Source organism: Tachyglossus aculeatus, chromosome X5 (assembly GCF_015852505.1).
Source record: "Tachyglossus aculeatus isolate mTacAcu1 chromosome X5, mTacAcu1.pri, whole genome shotgun sequence".
NCBI lineage: Eukaryota > Metazoa > Chordata > Mammalia > Monotremata > Tachyglossidae > Tachyglossus > Tachyglossus aculeatus.
In genome coordinates this window covers 2,578,814-2,601,713 of record NC_052097.1, presented here as the reverse complement: position 1 = coordinate 2,601,713, position 22,900 = coordinate 2,578,814, and the positions used below count along the sequence as shown (strand labels likewise).

The 22,900-nt window shown below is 46.2% G+C and overlaps 1 protein-coding gene across 1 annotated transcript in view; it reads left to right on the top strand.

Annotated features, from left to right (window-relative positions):
• The first annotated feature begins 3,874 nt into the window (after positions 1-3,874).
• NMU (neuromedin U) overlaps positions 3,875-22,900 on the top strand; it is a 45,024-nt gene continuing 25,998 nt past the window's right edge. The window contains exons 1-2 of the mRNA XM_038769320.1: positions 3,875-4,002; positions 12,524-12,578. The gene's annotated coding sequence lies outside the window, so the exon portion shown is untranslated. The remainder of the gene's footprint in view (positions 4,003-12,523; positions 12,579-22,900) is intronic.

Genomic DNA, 22,900 nt, shown 5'->3' with positions numbered 1-22,900 from the left:
GAGCGCTTACTGTGTGCAGAGCACTGGACTATGCTCTTGGGAAGTCCAAGTTGGCAACATATAGGGACGGTCCCTACCCAACAGCGGGCTCACAGTCTAGAAGGGGGAGACAGAGAACAAAGCAAAACATATTAACAAAATAAAATAAATTGAATATGTACAAGTAAAATAGAGTAATAAATACGTAAAAACATATATACATATATACAGGTGCTGTGGGGAAGGGAAGGAGGTAAGGCGGGGGGGGGGATGGAGAGGGGAGGAGGGGGCTCAATCTGGGAAGACCTGTATATATGTATATATGTTTGTACATATTTATTACTCTATTTATTTATTTATTTATTTTACTTGTACATATCTATCGTATTTATTTTATTTTGTTAGTATGTTTGGTTTTGTTCTCTGTCTCCCCCTTCTAGACTGTGAGCCCGCTGTTGGGTAGGGACCGTCTCTATACGTTGCCAATTTGGACTTCCCAAGCGCTTAGTCCAGTGCTCCGCACATAGTAAGAGCTCAATAAATACAATTGATGATGAAGGCCTCCTGGAGGAGGTGAGCTCTCAGTAGGGCCTGATATCCGCCCCAGCGCTTAGTACAGTGCCTAACTCATAGTAAGCGCTTAACAAATACCACCACTCCCACTCCGGAGCAGTATTGCTTCCCGGGAGGGCCTTCCCGGATTACTCAGAGATGCACGTACTCACTCTCGAGACTGTAAACTCATTGTGGGCAGGGAATGCGTCCGCCAACTCTGTTGTACTCTCCCAAGAGCTTAGTCCAGTGCTCTGCACACAGTAAGTGCTCAATAAATACCATTGATCGATTGATTAAGCGTTTTGCGAGAACTACTCTCTTTCCCCTGCTAGGATTTCTGCAGGATGAGCAGTTGGTTCAGGCCGGGGGAGGGAAGAATGTGATCCCTCAAAAACACAAACTGTTCAATTTCCTGAAGCTTTTTCCGTTTTTCCTGCTGGGAGTGTCCAGCGGACCTGTTGTAGAGAAAAATGGGGAATATTAGGCATCGCCCAAGGTTATTTAGAGCTAAAGATTTTTTCACTTAGTTTTAGTCTACATGTTGAGTAATGAGGGTATTGTGCTGGGATGGATGGATTCACGAGCATATTACAAATAGCCCCCACTGATGAAAATTAGGTGTTAAATTTATTTCTCAGGTTTTACATACGGAAAATTTTCAAGTAATTTTTAATGTCTTGAGCATGGCTACATCTCTAGCTCTGAAGGCTTTGGACAATGGATTGTCCAGAATCTTTCTGGTGGGAGTTGAGTTGAGCTTCCTGTTCTGACGGTGAGATTCGGGACAGCTTGGGTTATCTATTTATTTTACTCGTGCATATTTACTATTCTATTTATTTTGTTAACGATGTGCATTAATAGCTATAATTCTATTTATTCTGACGATTTTGACACCTGTCTGCGTGTTTTGTTTTGTTGTCTGTCTCCCCCTTCTAGACTGTGAGCCCGTTGTTGGGTAGGGACCGTCTCTTTCTGTTGCTGACTCGTACTTCCCAAGCGCTTAGTCTAGTGCTCTGCACACAGTAAGCGCTCAATAAATACGATTGAATGAATGAATGAATGGAAATGGCCCTGAATCTTGTCTTGTTCCCAACTCCAATCAATCAGTCAGTCAGTCAATCCCATTTATTGAGTGCTTACTGGGTGCAGAGTACTGTACTAAGCGCTTGAGAGTACAGTCGAACAATATAACAGACACGTTCTCTGTCCATAAAAGTAGCATTTCATGGATACCTTCTGAATGCCAGGCTTTTGGGGACCACAAAAGTAAGACCCAGGCTCCTTGCCCTCCAGGAGCTTCCCTTCTAATGGGGAAACAGACAAGCAGATGGATAAAAAAGATTTACACATAGCGGGCCAAAAAAAAAAGTACAAGGAGAAATGGGAAACCGCAAGACTGTCAGAATGACATTGAATTTACACCTGTGTACTTAAGTGCTGGAGATTAATAAATCACGCCCAGGTTTCCGTTAAATTTCTTGGAGAGGGGCCCGCGGAATAATAATTATAATGATAATAATTAGGTTAGTTGTTCAACGCTTACTATGTGCCTTGGGAAGATGAAATAAGCAGGTCAGGCACAACCCCAGTTCCAAACGGGGCTCACGGTCTCAGTAGGAGAAGCAATAGGTGGAAAAGAAGCACCATGAGAAGCAGCTTCATCATCAGTCGTATTTATTGAGCGCTTACTGTGTGCAGAGCACTGTACTAAGCACTGTACTAAGCTTGGTTTAGTGGCAACAGCCTGGGCTTGGGAGTCAGAGGCCATGAGTTCTAATCCTGGCTCCACCACTTGTCTGCTGTGTGACCTCGGACAAGCCGCTTCACTTCCCTGTGCCTCAGGTACCTCATCTGTAAAACGGGGATTAAGACTGTGAGCCCCACGTGGGACAACCTGATTACCCAGTATCTACCCCAGCACATAGAATCAATCAATCAATCAATCAATCGTATTTATTGAGCGCTTACTGTGTGCAGAGCACTTTACTAAGCGCTTGGGAAGTACAAGTTGGCAACATATAGAGACGGTCCCTACCCAACAGTGGGCTCACAGTCTAGAAGGGGGAGACAGCCTTGGCACGTAGTAAGTGCTTAACAAATACCAAAATTATGAAATTATTAACAGGTGTTGAATCTCCATTTTACAGCTGAGGAAACAGGCACAGAGAAGTGAAGCGACTTGCCCAGGGTCACACAGCAGGCACCTGACAGAGCCGAGACTAGAACCCAGGCCTCCTGAAGCCCAGGTCCGTGCTCTTTCCGATTAATCTCACTGTATCTCAGTTCCCCTGGGCAGATTTCTTCCTGGCAGGGCGTGGCAAGTGCTTTTCATTCATTCCTTCATTCAATCGTATTTATTGAGCGCTCACTGTGTGCAGAGCACTGTACTAAGCGCTTGGGAAGTACAAGTTGGCAACGTATAGAGATGGTCCCTACCCAACAGTGGGCTCACAGTCTAGAAGGGGGAGACAGTAGCTTTTATCTCCCTCTTCTTTCCCCATCTTGTCACCCCCAGGAAGGGTCCAATAAATACCAGCGATGATAAGTACCACACTAAGCACTGAGAAGGAGCGTAGCCCAGTGGAAAGAGCGCAGGACTGGGAATCTGAACTCCCCCCCATCTTACCTCCTTCCCTTCCCCACAGCACCTGTATATATGTATATATGTTTGTACATATTTATTACTCTATTTATTTATTTATTTATTTATTTTACTTGTACATATCTATTCTATTTATTTTATTTTGTTAGTATGTTTGGCTTTGTTCTCTGTCTCCCCCTTTTAGACTGTGAGCCCCCCGTTGGGTAGGGACCGTCTCTATATGTTGCCAACTTGTACTTCCCAAGCGCTTAGTACAGTGCTCTGCACGCAGTAAGCGCTCAATAAATACGATTGATGATGATCCCAGCACCACCACTGCTTGCTGTGTGACCTTGGGCAAGTCACTTAACTGCTCTGTGCCTCAGTTTTATCATCGATAAAATGGGGGTTAAATTGTCCCTCCCCCTTAGATTGTGGGCCCTGTGTGGGACAGGGACTGTGCCCACCCTAATTAAGCTGTAACTACCCCAGCGCTTAGGACAGGGTTTGGCACATATTAAGCACTTAATGACTACTTTAAAAAAATAAAAGAAAGGCCGTTCTTCATAGCAGGTCGAGATAAGATGTCTCAGCCCCATCCGCCTTTCATAGTTCACAGCAGGTCGGGTTGGGGGATTTATTTTAGCCCAAGGAGGGTCACGACTTCCTCACTGGAAAATTTGACTCGTGCCTGATGGAAAGCCACCGAGAAACCCAAAATAAAAAAAGCCAGGAAATCAGATTGGACTTGGAGAGCGGGCCCTTGGGAGGCAGAATTAAATAAAGCCCTATTGCACTCATCCCGTTGAGACTCGCTGAAGATCCCTCGCGTTTGGAGAGAGCATCCGGAAGGGTCTGATGGTCTATCTGATGCGCTCTCAAGAAGGGTAGGTGCCTCTCGAGGCTGCCGGCATGCGAAAAATTAATCGCGCTCTTCTAAAAACGTCTGCGGCGGCCGCCCGGAATACAATCAGGCTCGAGGATTCATCGCGTGGGGCTCCGAGTTTCCGACTGATGTAATTACAGATTACAGAGAGATATGACTCTGCCTCTGGCCTTCATCTCCATGGGTGTCCTCTCCGGGCGTTTAGCACACTCGATCTGCCTGGGTTGCCTCACTGGGCTTTTAAACCATTTTTAAATGCCCTGGGTGGGGCGTTTCGCTTCACTTTTTGATAATAATAATAATAACTGAGGTACTTGTTAGTCGCTTACTATGTGCCAGGCGCTGTACAGGGGTGGATATAAGCAAATCGGTTTGGATACAGTCCCTGTCCCAAGTGGGGCTCACAGCCTTAATCCCCATTTTACAGGTGAGGCCACTGAGGCACAGAGAAGACTTGCCCGAGGTAACACAGCAGACAAGCAGCGGAGGCAGGATTCGAATCCAGGTCCTCCGGAATCCCAGGCCCGAGCTTCAGGAAAGCTGTAGTGTGTGTCGCCTTGATTCCGCGGGGTGTTGTTTAGACTGCGAGCCCACCGTTGGGTAGGGACTGTCTCTATATGTTGCCAACTTGGACTTCCCAAGCGCTTAGTACAGTGCTCTGCACACAGTAAGCGCTCAATAAATACGATTGATTGATTAATAACAGTTGCTTACGCACTTAAATGTGCCAAGGACTGGGGTAGAGGCAATAAAATCACATTAGAGAGGCAGCATGGCATGGTGGATAGAGCCTGAGCGTGGGAATAGGAAGGACCTGGGTTCTAATCCCGGCTCTGCCGCTGGCCCGCTGGGTGACCTTGGGCAATCACTCCACTTCTCTGGGCCTCAGTTAACTCAACTGTAAAATGGGGACTAAGACAGCGAGCCACATGTGGGACATGGATTGTGCCCAACCTGTTTAGCGTGCAACTAACCCGGAACTTAGTACGGTGCCTCGCACAAAGTAAATGCTTAGTAAATACTATTAAAAAAAAAATTAGAGAGTCCCTGTAGCACATGGTGTTCACCATCTAAGGGAGAGAGGCAATTTAATTAATTCATTCATTCACTCAATCGTATTTATTGAGCGCTTACTGTGTGCAGAGCACTGTACTAAGCACTTGGGAAGTCGGCAACATAAAGAGACGGTCCCTACCCAACAGCGGGCTCACAGTCTAGAAGGGGGAGACAGACAACAAAACAAAACATGTGGACAGGTGTCAAAACCGTCAGAATAATCCCCATTTAACTGATGATAAAACGGACGTGCAGAGAAGTTAAATACATTTTCCAAGGTCACCCAGCAGGCATGTGGCAGTGCCTGGATCAGAACCCAGGTCTTTGGATTCCCAATCCTGGGCTCTTTCCATTAGTCTACGTTCCTTCTCAGTGCTTAGTGTGGGGCTTCTTAACAGTGGTATTATTTATAGAGAAGCAGGGTGGCTCGGAGGAAAGAGCCGGGTTTGGGAGTCAGAGGTCATGGGTTCTAATCCTGGCTTCGCCATTGTCAGCGGTGTGACTTTGGCAAGTCATTTCACTTCTCGGGGCCTCAGTTCCCTCATCTGTAAAATGGGGATTAAGACTGTGAGCCCCCGTGGGACAACCTGATCACCTTGTATCCCCCCCACCCAGTGCTTAGAACAGTGCTTGGCACATAGTGAGTGCTTAACAAATACCAACATTATTATTATTATTATTATTGGGTGTTTACTGTGTGCTGAGCACTGTACTAAGCACATGCGAAAGTACAATATGAAAGAGTTGGCAGACATGCTCCCTGCCCACAAGGGACTTGACAGATGAGGAAACTGAGGCACATAGAAGTGACTTCACTCCTCTGTGCCTCAGTTCCCTCATCTGTAAAATGGGGATTAAGACTGTGAGCCCCCGTGGGACAACCTGATCACCTTGTATCCCCCCCCCCCCCAGTGCTTAGAACAGTGCTTGGCACATAGTGAGTGCTTAACAAATACCAACATTATTATTATTATTGGGTGTTTACTGTGTGCTGAGCACTGTACTAAGCACATGCGAAAGTACAATATGAAAGAGTTGGCAGACGCTCCCTGCCCACAAGGGACTTGACAGATGAGGGAACTGAGGCACATAGAAGTGACTTAACTCGTCTGTGCCTCAGTTCCCTCATCTGTAAAATGGGGATGAAGACTGTGAGCCCCACGCGGAACCACCTGATCACCTTGTATCCCCCCCCCCCCAGTGCTTAGAACAGTGCTTGGCACATAGTGAGTGGTTAACAAATACCAACATTATTATTATTATTGGGAGTTTACTGTGTGCCGAGCACTGTACTAAGCACATGCGAAAGTACAATATGAAAGAGTTGGCAGACACGCTCCCTGCCCACACGGGACTTGACAGATGAGGAAACTGAGGCACATAGAAGTGACTTAACTCCTCTGTGCCTCAGTTCCCTCATCTGTAAAATGGGGATTTAAGACTGTGGGCCCCATGGGAGGACAGGGGCTGTGTCCAACATGATTAACTTGTACCCACCCCAGCGCTTAGAGCGGTGCTTGACACATAGCAAGAGCTTAACAAATGCCATCATTGACTTGCCTAAGGTCACACAGCAGTCGAGTGGCAAAGCCAGGAAGAATCCAGGTCTTAGGAAACCGAGGCCTGTGGTCTATCACTTCTCTGCCTTTCTTCGGAGTTTCCACCTAACTTGTACTTCCCGAGCGCTTAGTACAGTGCTCTGCACACAGTAAGCGCTCAATAAATGCGATTACTCGAAAAAGGACACAATACCGGGATATTTTCATTCACTCGGGCATCGAATGAAGCATTAAGGTGACGAGGAGGAGGAGGGAGGGAGATGGAGAGCCGCATCGTAATTACAATCTCACAACAACTTAAGTACCTCGGAGGCGTTCTCGTGATATTGCCAATTATCTCTTCAGCTAAAAAGCAACTCCGGTTGGCACGAAGGAAACCTTTGCGCCGGCTTCCTCCTCCTCCTCATCAATCGTATTTATTGAGCGCTTACTGTGTGCAGAGCACTGGACTAAGCGCTTGGGAAGTCCAAGTTGGCAACATATAGAGACGGTCACTACCCAACAGTGGGCTCACACCGCCGGTAACCCCACGAGCCTCACTGGAGGCTCCCGCGAGGTTGGAATGTGGTCGTATCCAAAGACGATCGGCAAAGGATCCTTCCGAAGGTTGTCACGGAGCAGCCGTGTGGTCCAGTGGGATGAGGACGGGAGTCAGAGGACCTGGGTTCCGATCCTGCCTCCGCCACCGGCCGGCAGTGCGACCACGAGCAGGTCACTTCGCTTCTCTGTGCTTCAGTTTCCCCCTCTGTAAAATGGAGATCCAGTACCTTTTCACCCTCCTACTTCGACTGTGAACTCCACGAGAGAAGCAGCGTGGCTCAGTGGAAAGAGCCCGGGCTTTGGAGTCAGAGGTCATGGGTTCGAATTCCGGCTCCGCCAATTGTCCGCTGTGTGACTTTGGGCAAATCACTTCACTTCTCTGGGCCTCAGTTCCCTCATCTGGAAAATGGGGATTAAGACTGTGAGCCCCACATGGGACAACCTGATAACCTTGTAACCTCCCCATCATCATCATCATCATCAATCGTATTTATTGAGCGCTTACTATGTGCAGAGCACTGGACTAAGCGCTTGGGAAGTACAAATTGGCAACATATAGAGACAGTCCCTACCCAACAGTGGGCTCACGGTCTAAAAGGAGGAGACAGAGAACAAAACCAACCATACTAACAAAATAAAATAAATGGAATAGATATATCCCAGCTCTTAGAACAGTGCTTTGCACATAGTAAGCGCTTAATAAATGTCATTACTATTATTCTTATTATTATTATGAGAGAGGTACAAGCCATAATAGTACAAGCCTCAGTTACCTCAGCTGTAAATGGGAATAAAGACCGTGAGCCCCTTGTGGGACGCAGTCTGTGACCAACCTGATTATCTTGGCTCTACCCCAGTGCTTAGTACAGGGCCTGGCACATAGTAAGTGCTTAATTAATACCCCACTTATTAGCTTTTGCTGGCCATTTAAACGAGGCCCCACTTATTAGCTTTTATTGTCCATTTAAACGAGGCATTTTAGACTTCCCCCGGCGGGAAATCAGTCCTGGTGGGCAGCCATTCCTGCAACTTTCCATAATGCACCTCTTGAGGAGCAAAGGGAAGCTCATTATAGAGGGGAATCAGAGAAATGGGAGCTTTGCCCTTCTGCCTGGATCATTTTTCTAAAGCCTCATTCCATACTAGCCTCCCCACTTCTCAAAAAGTCTCCGGCGGTTGCTTGCTGAGCCACCCGGGCCATTATTCAGAAGCAGCAAGGCCTAGAGGAAAGATCACAGGGCCTGAGAGTCCGATGGACCTGGGTTCTAATTCCGGTTCCGCTACTTGTCTGCTGTGTGTGTGTGACCTTGGGCAAGTCGTTTCACTTCCCTGTGCTTCAGTTACCTCATCTGTACCATGGGGATTAAGACTGAAAGACCAAGGTGGGACAGGGACTGTGTCCAAAATGACTAGCTTGTATCTGCCTGAGTGCTTAGTACAGTGCCTGGCACATAGTAACCGCTTCAGAAACACCATAAACAACAAACAACAAATACCTTTTCTCTCACCAGCCCCAAAGCCCTTTTGAAATCACGTCTCTCTTTGGAATCCTTTCTCAAGTAATTGGGAATCTCCCCGCAACTGACAATCAATCAATCAATCAATCGTATTTATTGAGTGCTTACTGTGTGCAGAGCACTGTACTAAGCGCTTGGGAAGCACAAATTGGCAACATATAGAGACAGTCCCTACCCAACAGTGGGCTTACAGTCTAAAAGGGGGAGACACTTCTGCATTACCTAAGAACTTGTGTATTCAACCCAGTATCCAGAACTATGCCAAATCCTTGCCCTCTCTCACTTGCAATATATTTTAGAGTCTGTCTCCCCCAGCTAGAATGTAAGCTCCTTGAGGGTAATAATAATAATAATAATAAAAGTAGTTATGGAATTTATTTAACACTTACTATGTGCCAGGCACTGTTCTATGTGCTGGGGCAGATACAAGATGATGATGATAATAATAATAATAATAATAATAATGGCATTTATTGAGTGCTTACTATGTGCAAAGCACTGCTCGAAGCGCTGGGGAGGTTACAAGGGGATCAGGCTGTCCCACGGGGGGCTCACAGTCTTAATCCCCATTTTACAGTTGAGGTAACTGAGGCACGGAGAAGTGAAGTGACTTGCCCAAAGTCACACAGCTGACAACTGGCAGAGCCAGGATTTGACTCCAAATCCCGGATGATCATCATCATCATCATCAATCGTATTTATTGAGCGCTTACTGCGTGCAGAGCACTGTACTAAGCGCTTGGGAAGTACAAAATGATCAGGTTGGACACAGTCCCTGACCCACACAGGGCTCACAGCGTTAATCCCCATTTGACAGATGAGGGAACAGAGGCACAGAGAAGTGAAGCGACTTGCCCAAGGTCACCCAGCAGACAAGTGGCGGGGCTGGGATTAGAACCCGTGACCTTCTGAAAAACTTGACTTCGTGTCTACGGATTCGACTGAATGAAATGAATGTTAACTCCTCAATTCTCCCACTTCTGCACACAACAGGCTCTCACTGACGACTTTTGATTGACCGGCGTTTAGTGGAGAGGCCTCCTGACTTCTCGGAAATGGGAGGTGGGAGGAAACAGGATCATTCATTCAATCGTATTTATTGAACGCTTACTGTGTGCAGAGCACTGTACTAAGCACTTGGGAAGTACAACTTGGCAACATATATATAGAGACGGTCCCTACCCAACAGCGGGCTCACAGTCTACAAGGGGGAGACAGACAACAAAACATATTAACAAAATAAAATAAATAGAATAAATACGCACACATAAAATAAAAATAAAATAATAAAATAAAATAAATCCGTACAACCATATATACATATATACAGGTGCTGTGAGGAGGGGAAAGAGCTAAGGCGGGGGGATGGAGGGGGGAGGAGGGGGATTCAGTGCCGGTTCTTCGCCCTCCAACAAAGATTGTGAGCCCCACGTGGGACATCAGATTAACACAAATCCACCCTGGCGCTTAAAACAGCGATTGACAGTCATTCATTCGACCGTATTTACTGAGCGCTTACTGTGTGCAGGACACTGAATCCGTCTGTCTGCCCTTCCCAAAGCCCCTTCCCTTCCTCCTGCCAAGTAGAAAATTGGGCCCAGCGAGCAGCAAAATTTCCAGAGGCAAAACAGGACCCTTGTTCCCTCCCAATAACGATGTAATCTTTGTTAGCTGGTTTCGAGTCCAGTGTTGAATTTTTAAAGCATCCCTCTTGGAGAGCAATAATAACACCTTTTCGACTGTGAGCCCACTGTTGGGTAGGGACCGCCTCTATATGTTGCCAACTTGTACTTCCCAAGCGCTTAGTACAGTGCTCTGCACACAGTAAGCGCTCAATAAATACGATTGATGATGACGATGAACACCTCGACTTGGTACTGGACTTTAACATCAGTTTTATCCTCGCACGATCCTTTGCAGCAGGTGTTATTTCCCCCTTTTTTAATAAATGAGAAGGCAGGCCCAGAGAGGTTAAGCGACTTGCCCAAAGTCACACAACAGGCCGGGGCAGAGTTGAGACTAGAACCCGGGACTCCTGACCTTCCATCCTCATCCATCCAACCGTATTTATTGAGCGCTTACTGTGTGCAAAGCACTGTACTAAGCGCTTGGGAAGTACAAGCCGGCAACATACAGAGACGGTCCCTGCCCGACAGCGGGCTCACAGTCTAGAAGGGGGAGACGGACGACAAAACAAAACACGGAGACATGAGGTACAGACCTCAACCTTTCCCGGGCGGAATCGTCCTCTGAATCATCATCATCATCAATCGTATTTATTGAGCGCTTACTATGTGCAGAGCACTGTACTAAGCGCTTGGGAAGTACAGATTGGCAACATATAGAGACAGTCCCTACCCAACAGCGGGCTCACGGTCTAAAAGGGGGAGACAGAGAACAAAACCAAACGTACTAACAAAATAAAATGAATAGAATAGATATGTACAAGTAAAATAAATAAATAAATAAATAGAGTAATAAATATGTACGAACATGTTTATTTTGTTTAAATAAAATAAACTGAATAAAAACTGTGGTATAAATAAAAATAAATAAATAATATATATATTTATATATATTTATATTTATATGAATAAAAATAAAAACTGCGGTATTTGTAAAGTGCTCTTACTATGTACCAAGTGCTGTGCTATACACTGGGGTAGAGTGCCACGAGCAACCAGTCCCACGAGCAACTCTGAAACCCCGCGGTTTTACCGGACCCGCTGTAGAAAGCGCCCGGAGAAACTTGCACCGTGGGACCCTTGTTGTCCACTAGCGGACTTGACATGACTGACTCCATTTTGTGTATGCCGACAGTAACCCTTCATTTTGTGCAGGCCGTGAGAACAACTCCTTTTTTTGTATTTTATGCAAGGCTCAGCAACAGATGTCTTCAAGGCCAGTAACACCTATCTAGGCAAGGCCATAGGGCAGATAGCAACAACCTGCACAAGGCAGTGAAAACAGAGAATAATGAGAATTTATAACATCCTGTCGGTCCTAATTGGATTCCTGAAATTCCCAGTTGCTCCGCTCCCATGTTGCTGTAACTCAATAAAAGACACAGGGAGAATGGGATCGGGGCTGCTTGCCACTCGTACCTCTCCCGGGAGGTGAACGGGCAGGTAGCCACTTTCCTTCTTTTTTCCGCTCTATCTGAACTCATGTCTCCGAGTCATTTTTCCTATCTGCGTCACCACCCTGGGTACAAGAACCCTGCAGCCGATTTACACCGATTAACCTATTTTGCACCCTACTTGTCGATAACAACTCTCCGGGGGAAATTGACTTCTGGATAATTCTGAATGGAGGACGGTTTGGTGCGACTCAAATCTAGCTCTCACGTCGCCAAGCCATTTCATTTTTACTGCCACATTTGCTTCTGAAACCATTCCCTCTTAACTGCCCGTGAGGGGATCTCTAGGCCAGAAGCACGGATGGGTCCGGAGAACTGCCCGGTCTTCTGATGTACTTTTTGTTTCTTGTTGTTCCCCATCATTTTTTTTCCGACGTCATTTATTAAGCGCCTGCTATGTGTCGAGCAGCGTCCTAAGCACGAGGGTGGATACAAGTTAATTGGGTCGGGCACGGCTCCTGCCCGCTTGGGACTCACAATCTAAGTCAGTCAGTCAGTTATATTTATTGAGCACTTACTACGTGCAGAGGACTGTAGTAAGCGCTTGGGAGAGTCCACTATAACGTACACATTCCCTGCCCACAGTGAGTTTACAGTCTAGAGGAAGTAGGAGGGCGATATTTAATCTCCATATTTAATCTCCATTTATTAATAATGGATAATAACAATGGATAATAATAATAATGGAGATATTTAATCTCCATTTGACAGGTGAGGAAACTGAGGCCCAGAGAACTGAGGTGACTTGCCCAAGGACACACAGCAGGTAAGTAGTGGAGTAGAGATTAGAACCCAGATCTTCTGATTTCCAGGACCATTTTCCTTCCATTCAGATGAATCCCCATCCGAGAGGGTGGTAATGTGGGTAACGTGGACCTCTCACTTCCTATTCCTCTCCACTCCGCTTTCCTTACCTGCCCAAAAGCCTTGCCAAGGGAATAATAATAATAATAATGATAGCATTTATTAAGCACTTACTATGTGCAAAGCACTGTTCTAAGCGCTGGGGAAGTTACAAGGTGATGAGGTTGTCCCACGGGGGGGCTCACAGTTTTAACCCCCATTTTACAGATGAGGGAACTGAGGCCCAGAGAAGTTAAGTGACTTGCCCAAAGTCACACAGCTGACAAGTGGGGGAGGGAAGAATCTGGGGAAAGCAGAACAATCTCTTCTCCCTTCCACTGGTGAGGATGACCAAGTTCTCTGGTCTGGAAGGGAGAAGAAGAAAAACGTAAGACTAAAAACCATGTCAACCTATCGATCGGTGGTATTTATTGAGTGCTTACCGGGTGCGGAGCACTGGACTAAACGCTCGGTAGTCCATCCAGTCCCCCCCCGCCCCCCCCCCGGCCTTACCTCCTTCCCCTCCCCACAGCACCTGTATATATGATATATGTTTGTACATATTTATTACTCTATTTATTTATTTATTTTACTTGTACATATCTATTCTATTTATTTTATTTTGTTAGTATGTTTGGTTTTGTTCTCTGTCTCCCCCTTTTAGACTATGAACCCACTGTTGGGTAGGGACTGTCTCTATATGTTGCCAACTTGTACTTCCCAAGCGCTTAGTACAGTGCTCTGCACACAGTAAGCTCTCAATAAATATGATTGATTGATTGATTGATATGTTTGTACGTATTCATTTATTTATTTATTTTATTTGTACATGTTTATTCTATTTATTTTATTTTGTTAATATGTTTTGTTGTCTGTCTCCCCTTTCTAGACTGTGAGCCCACTGTTGGGTAGGGACCGTATCTAGATGTTGCCAACTTGGACTTCCCAAGCGCTTAGTACAGTGCTCTGCACACAGTAAGCTCTCAATAAATACGATTGATTGATTGATTATGTTTGTACGTATTTATTTATTTATTTTATTTGTACATGTTTATTCTATTTATTTTATTTTGTTAATATGTTTTGTTGTCTGTCTCCCCTTTCTAGACTGTGAGCCCACTGTTGGGTAGGGACCGTCTCTATATGTTGCCAACTTGGACTTCCCAAGCGCTTAGTCCAGTGCTCTGCACACAGTAAGCGCTCAATAAATACGATTGAGTGAATGAATGAATCCAGTCCAAGATTCTGCCTCCGTGAGTAACCCTGGCATGCATGGAGGTGAGCCCACTGTTGGGTAGGGACCGTCTCTATATGTTGCCAACTTGGACTTCCCAAGCGCTTAGTACAGTGCTCTGAACACAGTAAGCGCTCAATAAATACGATTGATTGATTGATTGACAAAATGGCCGTTTTCCTGGACATCCGCCCCCATGGTTACAGATGAGCTCCGTCCTGGTTCTATCCTCAGGCAGCCCATTTTGGGCCTCTCATCCACAAATTCCGGAATCTAGCCCCCTGTATAACTTCCATGCTTAATCTCTGTGAAGGGGAATGTGAAAGAAACCATGCAATTCCTATAGTCCGAAGAAAATCTACTTAATTGTCATTACCCCCATCTGCTGCTCATTAGCCAGCCCATTTCAAGCAGCAGGGCCAAGCCAGAAAAACACAGGATAATATAAGGGAGAGATTGTAGCAATCGGAATCATCGGAGTGAGAATAACCTCTGGTTAACCATGAGCGGTGCACCTCTCTGATAAAATATAAAATATTAAAAATATACATGGCTTAGGAAAGTTCTAAGGAAACCTCCCCTCAAACTCTACAAAGTCAGAAGTGGTTGTGCTTAAATTTCCACTTATTTTAGCTTTTCTAAATCCTTCAGGCAACCCTAAAGGGGCCGATCCAGCGCTTCTGGATCACGAAGTCCAATAGCAAAATCTCCCGATGAGCCACAGGCGAGCGGTGATGATTTTATATTTCCGATCCCTCCACCTCCTCCAAAACTTGGGGGAAATAACCCACGGACCCAGGGAAACTCCTTCGAGCAGAAATGCCCGTTTTTTAACTGCTCTCCACCCACACGGGCGGCTGGATTCGCCTCCTTCCCATCCCCGTCTGGAGGGCAGAGCTGTCGGTTGGACATTGACAAGCGGATTTGAGGCCCTTGTTCGTGGAGTGCCAGGAAGAGAGCCGTCGGGAGTGGTGGCGATATGGGACCGGAAATCTGGAAATTGGAAAAATGTTCTTTTAATTTAGAACGAAGACTTAATTCACACAAAACCAACTGTGTGGATGACGGATTCTGGGAGCGTGGGTAGGAACGAGCAGGGAGAGAGCGCTTTCTGGTTGGCACCGATGCCGTGAACAGTAATAATAATGACAATTATTAATAATAATAATCATTGGAGGGTTTGTTAAGCGCTTCCCATGTGCCACGCACTGTTCTAAGCGCTGGGGTAGATGCAAGGTAATCAGGTTGGTCCCACACGGGCTCCCAGTCTTAATCCCCATTTTCCAGATGAGGGAACTGAGGTCCAGAGAAGGGAGGTGACTCGCCCAGGGTCATCCAGCAGACGTGGCGGAGCTGGATTTGAACCCAAGTCCTCTGACTCCCAGTCCTGTGTTCTATCCATTAGGCCACGCTGCTTCAGTAGAACAGACCACACAACTGGAAGCCAACATACTAACATCCCTCCTTCCCCTCCCCACAGCACCTGTATATATGTATATATGTTTGTACGTATTTATTACTCTAGTTATTTATTTATTTTACTTGTACATATCTATTCTATTTATTTTATTTTGTTACTATGTTTCGTTGTCTGTCTCCCCCTTCTAGACTGTGAGGCCGCTGTTGGGTAGGGACCGTCCCTATATGTTGCCAACTTGGACTTCCCAAGCGCTTAGTCCAGTGCTCTGCACACAGTAAGCGCTCAATAAATACGATTAAATGAATGAATGAATGAACATACCTCCAAGATGCCTAAGCTGGTGGGCCCCCTCCCCGGGGTTGGGTCAGTCTGGACCGCTAGTTTGTCTCCAGCTCAGAACTTTTTTTATTACTTTTATTTATTTATTTATTTATTTATTTATTTATTTATTTATTTATTATGGCATCTGTCAAGCACTTACTATGTGTCCAAAACCGCTCGGAGCACGGGCGTAGATACAAGTAAATTAGGCTGGACACGATCCCTGTCCCGCATGGGGAGCGCACACTCTAAGCAGGACGGGGAACAGGAGAGCTGAGGTACAGAGAAGTGAAGTGACTTGCCCAAGTCACCCAGCAACCAAATGGCAGATTGAGGGTAGGGACCGTCTCTGTTTGTTGCCAACTTGTGCTTCCCAAGCGCTCAGTACAGTGCTCTGCACAGAGTAAGCGCTCAATAAATACGATTGATTGATTGAGGATTAGAACCCAGGCCCTCTGACTCTCAGGCCGGTGCTCTTTCAACTAGGCCATATTGCTTTTCGCTGGATTGCCCCCCAATCCCTCCTCTTTGATTAATCTGACCCTAAATTCATTCAATTGTATTTATTGAGCGCTTACTGTGTGCAGAGCACTGGACTAAGCGCTTGGGAAGTCCAAGTTGGCAACATAGAGAGACGGTCCCTACCCAACAACGGGCTCACAGTCTAGAAGGGGAAGACAGACAACAAAATAAAACACGTAGACAGGTGTCAAGTGACACCTCAGAGAGAATATTAATCATGATAATAATAATAGTGGTATTTGTTAAGTGCTTACTATGTGCCAAGCACTGTAATAAGCCCTGGGGTAGATACAAGTAAACCAGGTTGAACATGCAATGGACGTGGCGCTGGTCTAGACTGTGAGCTTGCTGTGGGCAGGGAATGTGTCTGTTTATTATTATTTGGACTCGCCCAAGCGTTTAGTACAATGCTCTGCTCACAGTAAGCATTTAATAAATACAAACGAATGAATGAACTGCTAATTCTGTTGTAAGGTGCACACCCAAGTGCTTAGTATAGTGCTCTGCAAATAGTAAATGTTCAATAAATACCATTCATTCATTGATTGATCAGGATCATGGTGGGGGGGGAGGGAATCAACTTTTATCCTCCATAGCAGGTGCTTGCACCTGAATTATTCAAAAACTATAATTAGTCCAATTTTCCTTGTTGCCAAGTTACTCTGGTATTCATTAAGCACTTACTCTAGGCTTAACATCATGTTTGGCTTTGGGGTAGACCCGAGATTCATTCATTCAATTGCATTTATTGAGCGCTTACTGTGTGCAGAGCACTGTACTAAGCACTTGGGAAGTACAAGTTGGCAATATATAGAGGCGGTCCCTACCCAACGAAGGGCTCACAGTGTAGAAGATTATCCAAGATAATCAGCTCAAATGCGGTAACCAGCCCCACATGGAGCTCAGGATTTAAGGGGGTGCAGAGGGAGGGTATCTTACCCCCGTTTTATAGATGAGGGACTCAGAGAGGTTAAGTGACCTTAGTACAGTGCTCTGCCCACAGTAAGTGCTCAATAAATACAATTGATTGATTGAAGCGGTCATCGTCCTGTGCATCAGGCAGAAACTCCTCACCCTGGGCTTCAAGGCTGTCCATCCCCTCGCCCCCTCCTACCTCACCTCCCTTCTGTCCTTCTCCAGCCCAGCCCGCACCCTCCGCTCCTCCGCCGCTAATCTCCTCACCGTACCTCGTTCTCGCCTGTCCCGCCATCGACCCCCGGCCCCCGTCCTCCCCCGGGCCTGGAATGCCCTCCGTCTGCCCATCTCTTCCTCCCTTCAAGGCCCTACTGAGAGCTCACCTCCTCCAGGAGGCCTTCCCAGACTGAGCCCCTTCCTTCCTCTCCCCCTCGTCCCCCTCTCCAAGCCCCCATCTTACCTCCTTCCCTTCCCCACAGCACCTGTATATATGTATATATGTTTGTACATATTTATTATTCTATTTATTTATTTATTTATGTTACTTGTACATATCTATTCTATTTATTTTATTTTGTTATTATTTTTGGTTTTGTTCTCTGTCTCCCCCTTTTAGACTGTGAGCCCACTGTTGGGTAGGGACTGTCTCTATATGTTGCCAATTTGTACTTCCCAAGCGCTTAGTGCAGTGCTCTGCACACAGTAAGCGCTCAATAAATACGATTGATGATGATGATGATCGTCCAGCGCGGAAGGGCTACTCTTTTTCCATAGAAGGGACGATTCCCTCTTTGACCAGCTCCTTCCAGATCCTAGCTCCCTCTCCGTTGACTTTCCCACCCCTAACTTTCATCCCCGGCTGATTTCAGGGCACGGCTGAGTTGATTGAAAACTTACCCGCCCGACTTTCAAGTCTCGAGATTCTCACGATCTGATTGATCTCCGGGACGCGTTCCGCCTTACTTTTCGAGGAAGTGATTTCCTAAGAGTCACTTTTATTCTTCCAGCTTATTTAGGGGGTGAAGTGTCACTTTTTCAGCCATCGATTTTTAGATGCTCTCAAGACTCGAACAACATCATTCGCTTCCTAATTTTACCCAACCAGGCTCCCAGCACTTCGGCCCCCAAGCCGATCTGGATTCACCAACTGCTCCCAAATAATCACCCGGCTCAGAGGCTAATTAATTCTGGGAAATGAACACGGTCTCTGCCCAAAGCCAGCCTCTCCCCAGACCAAGCACTCTTCAACTTAAGGCAACCTCTTGCCAAGCAACCGGGAAGTTTGGAGGGAGTCGACCACCAAAATACCACTATTATTATTATTACTCTCTCCTACTTGGACTGTGAACCCCATGTGGGACAGGGACTGCGTCCTACCTGAATAACTTGTATCTACTCCAGTGCTTAGAACAGTGCTTGGCACGTAGTGAATGTTTAACAATTATTATTATAATTACTAGGTGAGCCTTTAAGTTCTTTGAGAGCCAAGATCTTATTTATTAAACTCTTTTGTACCCAAAAGCTCAGTACGGTGCATTGCACACAGTAGACTGCAAGCTCATGCCTACCTTTCGAACCCTCCTAAGCACTTAGTACAGAGCTCTACGCATAATAGGTGTTGACTAAATGTGATTGATTAGGGCACTCTTATTTTTCCAAAGTCCTACCCGCAGAGGATCTCATTCTACCCTTACAAGAGAGAAGCAGTTGTTATTATCCCCATTTTACAGACGAGGGAACTGAAAAGCCCAGAGAGGTTAAACGATTAGCCTAAAGTCACCCAGCAGGCCAGGGGCAGGCCTGAGATAATGCTATTAATAATAACTGTGGTATCTGTTAAGGGCTCATTATGTGCCAAGCACTGGGGTAGATACAAGATTATCCAGTGTGGACATGGTCCTTGTCCTAAATGGGGCTCGTGGTCTAAGGGGGATGAAAACGGGGATTGAATTCCCATTTTACATATGAGGCAACCAAGGCCCAGAGAAGCTCATTCATTCATTCAATCGTATTTGAAGTTGAGAAATTGAATTGAGAAACTTGCAACAAGATCACACCCCTTCTAGACTGTGAGCCCACTGTTGGGTAGGGACCATCTCTATACGTTGCCAACTTGTACTTCCCAAGCGCTTAGCTCAGTGCTCTGCACACAGTAAGCGCTCAATAAATACGACTGACTGAATGAATGAATCACACAGCAGGCCAGCGGCAGAGCCAGGATTACAACCCGGGTCCTCGGACTCCAGGGCCCGTAGTCTTTCCACTTGCTTGCTCGACCTCTCCTACTGCTCCCCACTGAGGAGGAAGATGAGACGGTGTCTTCATCCTGAGACCAATGAACATCTCATCATCCTATGTGTCATCCAAATATTCTGACCAATGTCATCCTCCCGCACAATCCCACTCTTAAGTTCTTCACGTCCGCCTCTTCTCGCTGCGTTTTTCTGCCGTTTCATAGTTTCTTTAGGAAGTTTGGGACCTATTATCCCTTCCTCACTATGCAGCGAAGTCCCCGTCTTTTACAAGCCCATCGGGGTCAGATCGATCCCGAATCACCGATTTTCATTAAAACTTTCTCCCGGCCCGCTGTATACCAACCAGCATGGAATGTACTCGTTAGGTTCTTTCTCGGAAAGCCAGCCAGGCGCACGGTTCAGGTGTGTAACTGCCGGCTACCTGCACGGGGAGAGGTTTATTTCTTCGGGGCCACTTAAAGTCTGGCTGGATTCATTCCGTATCTTGTCCAGGTCTCGGTGTGGTGAGTGGGGAGAAAGCAAATATGCAATTCCCCCTCAACTCCGCTCTCCGACTTTGCCTCCTCATTTGTTGTCAGGTGGAAGGGCGAGTTCCCCTTGGCATTTTCAAGCGCCTGGCCGGGCGTGTGTCCTGGAGATGGAAGTGGTGTCTCAGCCTGTGTTTTGCCCATAACCGATTGCAAATTGAGCTGGTTGGGAAGAGCAACAGGTAGGGATGACCGTTCCCTCCAGGCGTTGATTTTTCCTCAGGTCTGTCAAGTCCCATGTAAATGCCATGCTCTGAGGGAAGAGAGGGGCCTTGGCTGGGCCGGATGCAGTGTGTTTTCTGGGTTGGAAAAGGTCATGACATTTCGGAGCGGAGCGGTCACTCTCCCTGAGGCCCTTCCAGCGGCAGGGGAGGGGTGAGGCGTGAATGAGCTGACGTGGAGGTGGGGGAAGAAGAGCAGAGCCCGCGGTTGGTCTCTGCGGATGGCGTTCCTGATGGATCTGGCTGGGTGACCCGTATCTCGTCTATCTCGTCCGCGGACCTCTTGTCCACGTTCTCCCTCTGGCCTGGAAAGCCCTCCCTCTTCAAATCCTACAGACAATGACTCTCCCCACCTTCAAAGCCTCATCGAAGGCACATCTCCTCCAAGAAGCTTGTCCTAAGTCCTCCTCTCCTCTTCCCGCATTCCCTTCTGCACCACCTTTTATTCATTCATTCATTCAATCATATTTATTGAGTGCCTACAGCGTGCACAGCACTGTCCTAAGCACTTGGGAAAGTACAATACAACAATAAAGAATGATATTGCCTACCCACAACCAACTCACAGTCTAGAGCTGGAGACAGACAGCAGTGCAAATAAATAAAATGACTGATATATACGTAAGTGCTTTGGAACTAGGAGAGGGGAAGAGAAAAGGGATAAATAAAATGATAGATATGTACATAAGTGCCTTGGGGATGGGTGCCGGGAAGAGCAACGGGAGCAAGTCAGAGCGATGCAGAAGGGAGTGGGAGATGAGGAAAAGTGGGGCTTTATTCATCCCCCGTCCCTGCCCCAAGGCACTTTTGTCCATATCTGTAATTTATTTATATTTAATGTCTGTTTCCCCCTCTAATAATAATGATGATGATGCTTGTTAAGCGCTTACTATGTGCAAAGCACTGTTCTAAGCGCTTATTGTGGGAAGGGAATGTGTCTATCATATTGTTATATTGCACTCTCCCAAGTGGAACTCAATAAATACAACTGACATACTTAAGACTGACTGACAAGTGCCCTCTGAGGAAAAAGAGCTTCAAAAGATAATCCATCTGTCAATCAATCAAGAGTAATAAGAAGCAGCAGGGCCTAGTGGATAAAGCACGGGCTTGGGAGTCGGAAGGACCTGGATGACTTTGGGCAGGTCACTTCACTTCTCAAGCAGCGTGGCTCAGTGGAAAGAGCACGGGCTTGGGAGTCAGAGGTCATGGGTTCAAATCCCGGCTCTGCCGCTTGTCAGCTGTGTGACTCTGGGCTAGTCACTTAACTTCTCTGTGCCTCAGTTACCTCATCTGTAAAATGGGGTTTAAGATTGTGAGTCCCACATGGGACAACCTGATCACCTTGTATCCTTCCCAGCGCTTAGAACAGTGCTTTGCACATAGTAAGTGCTTAACAAATACCAAAATTATTATTATTGTTATTATTATTATTCTCTGGGCCTCTGTTTCCTTCTCTGTAAAATGGGGATTAAGACTGTAAACCCCATGTGGGACATGGACTGTTTTCAACCTGATTGGCTTGTATCTAATCCAGTGCTTAGTACAGAGCCTGGCACATACTAAGTGCTTAACAGATGTCCTCCCCTTCGACCCCCCCAAGAAAAAAAATTAAGCACTTAACAAATACCATTAAAAAAAAAAAAAGCAGCGTGGTCTAGGGAAAAGAGCTTGGGCCTGGAAGTTAGAGGACCTAGGTTCTAATCCTGGCTCTGCCACTTGCCAACTATGGGATCCTGGGCAAGTACTTTAACTTCTCTGAGCCTCAGTTTCCTTAATTTTACAATGGGGATTCGTTGCCTGTTCTTCCTCCTGCCTAGACTGTGAGTCCCATCGACAGGGAGTGTCCTGACATGACTATCTTGTACCTACCTCAGCGCTTAAGAAAATGTTTCGCACATACTAAGTGCTTAACAAATACCACAATTATTAGTAGTAGTGTTTACTGAGCATCTACTATGTGCAAACTAAGCACATGGGAGAGTACCGCAGACTTGGTAGACACCCCTCCTGCCCTCAGGGAGCTTAGAGTGACTCTCTATAAGCTTTGTTTTGCCCTTTGATTCTCTCCTCCTCCTCCTCTACTTCCACCTTCTCGTATTACTATTTAGGACTGTGAATAAACTTGGTTCAAATAATAGTAATGATGGTATTTATTAAGCGCTTACTATAATATTAATAATAATAATGATGGTATTTATTAAGCGCTTACTATGTGCAAAGCATTGCTCTAAGCTCTGGGGGGGATACAAAGTACCATTTCTGTAGTGGGAAGCGGCCAGGCCAAGCGGAAAGAGCATCGGACCTAGGTATCAAAAGACCCACAGTCCAGTCTCACCGCTACCGTTGGGCTGCTGTGGGACCTTGAACAAGTCACTTAACCTCTCTGGATCTCAGTATTTTCATCTGTACAATGAGGATAAGATACCCGCTCATTCATTCATTCAATCGTATTTATTGAGCGCTTACTGTGTGCAGAAGACTGTCCTAAGCATTTGAAATGGGGAGCCCCATTTAGAGCAGGGACTGTGCCCAATTTGATTGTCTGTATCTATCCCAATGCTTGGTACAGTGTTTTGGCAATTGTTATTCTGTTATTACTCTTATTTAGTGCTAGGGAATTACTTGTGATGAGACTTTAAACTCTACAGACGTTCTACTGTATCGTGTTTCCGTTACAGTAACAATAATTGTGGTATTTGTTAAGCAGTTACTAAATGCCAAGCACTCTTCTGAGTGCTAGGCTAATCAGGTTGGACAGAGTCCCTGTCCCACAATCACGGTCACGGTCTCAATCCCCATTTTACAGGTGTCTGCTGTGCGACTTAGG